Genomic DNA, 4,297 nt, shown 5'->3' with positions numbered 1-4,297 from the left:
AAGAGGAAGTGGACTAAGACTGCAACCTGAGCTGGTAGAGCCAGCAGCAGAGCACAAATGGGACACTTGTGACACTTAAGTTAACAAGCAAAGGGTGTAAAACTATGTATGAAAGGGGACTGAGAAAGAAATACAAATTAAGATGATAATGTTTTATGGTGAGAGACAGTCTCAATCTAATCTTTAGGTTCACATCAAAAGTCAATGATTGTGTTGGGTTTCCAGAGCAAGCTAAGAACACAACTGCAAAATCATATGAGAAAACAGGATACCATGATTGATTAGAACTCAAGAGCTTTATAACAGAGCTGAACATGAGTAAATGAATTCACAAAAGATTATGATGATGATGAATTTTTTATAAGAATGTGTCCTTTGAACATTACCTCCTGTTGTTTGTTGTTTGGGTAGTGTTCAGAGAAAAGTATCTAATTAGAGGCTGGAAATCATTTATTGTTATTTCTGTACGGGTGCTCAGCCTCCCCTCCCTTAATCTTTGTTGCCTTGTAGCTTGTGCTAGCTGATCAGGTAGTTTTTTTCAGCCATCTAAGACTGTATTAACAGAATTGAATAATCCTATCTTTGTTTGAGGCAGACTTCACTGCTTATGTTTATGCAGAAGTCTATAGATTGTACCTTTAAATGGGCTTGCAGCACTTAACATTCAAACTCTAAAAACGATTGCGTTATGGGAGAGATATCAGGATAATGCTTGTAGTTATGTTTTATTAATGGAAAATTTTCAACTTCAGTTCTTTTTCTAACTCAGAGTTTTTTCTTAAACTAGAGGCTGCAGATTTAGGGCTTTGACTGAATGAGTTTTTTATTTACATAAAGAGTGATTCAATACTTTGATAATCACCTTCTATTTGCAATAATACTTAATTTACAACAACATTGTCACTGTTAACTGTAATGGCAATACAATCTAGATTGTCTCTGGGTTGCTGTGTTTCTATCATTTTGCTTTAGGCTGGACTTGCATTACTTTATTTTATGTTGTAGTTTCTGGGAATAGCATAGACTAAAAATATGAGATTGCTTTTACCTGATAAATGGTTCTATATAGTGGATGAAATAATCAGCTTACAGTATCATGGCTGGGCTATTGAGTGTGATGTGCGTTCTTTTTGTCTGTCTTAAAGCCTGTTTCTCAGTTTTGATACATTCCTTCAGGGTGGATGCATAGTCTTCATTTTCTTTTTGTCTCTTTTGTGTTTCTAATTTCCAGGTTTTAGTAGAAATGTCTCTTTATCTGTCAGCTTTTAATACAATCAGCACCAAAGACTGTTAATAACTTATTTCTGGAGCAATGTCAACACTATTTCACATTTCACCTCCAGCATACTGTTGCAGTTATCAACATTTGAATATATTGAGAATCCAAAAATCTCTATTTCAAATATAAGGTTGAGGTTTCTGAGCTATGTTTTGCAAATTGTGTTTTGACTGTATAGATAATATGCTGCTATGTACTAATTATCTGCCAGATGTAGCTGTGAATCTAGAGTATTAATTTCATTCTAGCCTGCTTTCTCAATTTTTATATTATAGTTTTGACGACTAGATAGAATAGAAGTGGGTTACATTTTAAAGTACGTTGAATGATATTCCTATATGCTAGCACCTATGTATATATGCTAGTGGTAGTGTATATTGGCTTTGTTGTTTTGAAGTGTTTTTTTATCTGCTGAAATTGAAGTTATGAGTTTTCTTCATTTTTGTTATTCTGTTGTTTTGGTTTGTGTCTATGTTTTTTTTGTCCCTGTGCAATTAGTATCAGTTAGTATTAGCTAGTTTCACTGTTGGATTGCGTGTGTTGTTGATGAAATATTGTATTTTAACCGTTATTGGGCTTTATTCACAACTCTTCGTACTGTACAACTAGTGCCTTTCTTCTAACAAGTGGCTGACAGATGATGTCTTGCATTGATATCAAAGCATTCGTAAACATTTTTGTACTAGTTTCTTCCAAGGAGAACGGCTCCTTTTTCACATCATGAAACCCCAAAGTTGTTTGTTGGACTAAGATGAGGTCTGAAAACTGTTTTTTTTTTTACAGAATTCTAAGAGTAAAAGTCAGGTTATGTACCTTCCATACTCAAAACATAGAATCTAACAATTCACATATACAAAGCTTTATTCTAACACTGAATGTATTTGTGGAACTTGAGTCATATGTTTTTGGTTTTCAAATTAGATATTTGTTGCATTTCTGATGACTGCAGTGCCTTTTGTAATGTTTTGTAGATATCATGTGTCAGGGGTTCTTCCAAAATGCTTTATCCATCGCTCATTCTCAGAGTTCAGATCCAAAGCTGTCCCATCCTCTTCTGTGGCAGCATATTGTTGCCACTGTGACAAAAAAAATTGCTCAATTTTCATGTGATAACAAAAAACTTTGGTTTTTACAACAAATGTTGAAAAACTGAATAATTTGGTATTTATTAATAACAAAAACAGGTGTGATATCATTAACAATTATTTGTTATATCTTAAAAGCTCTTGTCAAAAGAAAAGATTTTCACATAAACAAGGCGGAGCAAAATATTTTGCTGTGATGGCGATATGCTTTCGTAATCACCTACCATCTACTATATGTATGAAATTGTATTGGTTTTGCTTTTTTGTGGGTGTATTTTATGTTCTTATCTTATATAATCAGGCCTAAGGACTTCATATCTATACTCAAAAGTGAGGGGAACGTTGAGCTTACTGTCTTTTTTGTTAAACAGGATTTATTTTTCTGATATGGTTATAAATAGATTAGGTCCAGTCCATCAATCTGTTAGAAAAAAATGTAGCTGTCTTCTTTCAGAAATTACTGATTTAGTCCCTAAAGGCAATATTTTACTGGGACAAAACAGACTACATGACAAAACTACTAACACAAGCAATGACCATCTTGTTTAGGTATTGAGCTGAAAACGAAACAAAGCAAATTCTAAATCCTAATGTTTTTGGTACATTTTGTACTACAGCTGTATAATTATGGCGTTGACATTTATTGTATTTAGGAACAATTGTGTAAACATGATTACTAGATTGAAAATTATACTACTCTAAATATGGGTAGTTCTGCGTTGCTTTATGATTTCTTTTTCTTGTATGCTACACTAGATGGATATGTAGCAACTGCACTGTGCAATACACAACAATATGAGGGCTGGGAAAATGTCTGTTTGTCTTACCAGTTTGTGTAATTTTCTTTTCCCTCATCTAGTTCTCACTGATTTTCATTGTGACAAAGCATTATGTACTTTATGACAAAAAGCAGGTTTCGTCTTGGTGACTCTTATTGACGATTGTTAACTATGAATTGATGGTATATTATGTCAAGATTCACTTAAATTAAACTATCTTTTGCTTCAGTTGCTGATGCCTTTGTGGACATGCTTGTCACCTACATTTGTAACTGTTTAACTAAAAAGCATTTACTGCCAAGTAGCGTAGAGGAAGAAGGCTCTACAGTTACGTATGTTTGTTTATATAAGTGTCAATAAATGAATATTATTTATATTCAGCCAGTCACCGAAATAAATTTTTTAACTTCAGAAAGTGGGTGCACCCAAAGGCAGACAATGAGACGAATGCTCTCATTGTAAAATAAATACATACTGTATATGAATCAATATTGGAGACAGGGGGTCACCCCTGAAGCCACACCATTCAAGTGTGTGATTTTCCCTTGGTCCTAACTTTTACTTTTTCCACTTTTTAACAATTTAATATCAGATAGATATTTTAGCCTGAATGACTTCCATCCCCTCAATCATATAATTAACCACATAACTCAGGGCACAGCCAAGTTAGCGGGTTGCAGCCATTTTTTATACCAGCCTATCAATGAGCCCTAGTCCTAAACTTTAATGTAGCTCATTTGAAAGCCTTGTTCTTGTGCTGTGTCTAGGCAAACGGCAATCGTTAGGTCATCAACACACTAGCATAACGTACCCCTAAACACCACACTGTCCATCTGTCTTGTATGTATATTTCAAATTTCAAAATAAAAAATATAGCTTAACCCTTTCTGCTGGAGAATTTATTAGATGCACAAGTGATTGGACCCTACACTCTTCCACAAGTGGGCCAAAAATGACCCGTATTAGAATGAATGTGTTTTGGTTAAGAGTTTATATTATAGTTTGTATTACACTTTCTCCACACAATAATGATTTCATGTGATTTCATGTTTAAAATATTTGTATTTTTAACATCTTAAAACATTTTGACCGTTTTGATAACTGAAAAAATAAGAAAATTACACAAAACAGCAATTGAAAAATGTCAACATCCA

This window comes from Semicossyphus pulcher, unplaced genomic scaffold, assembly GCF_022749685.1.
Source record: "Semicossyphus pulcher isolate SPU_LCO1_2020_fin unplaced genomic scaffold, fSemPul1.0.p SCAF_8, whole genome shotgun sequence".
Taxonomy (NCBI): domain Eukaryota; kingdom Metazoa; phylum Chordata; class Actinopteri; order Labriformes; family Labridae; genus Semicossyphus; species Semicossyphus pulcher.
This window is presented reverse-complemented; position numbering follows the sequence as displayed.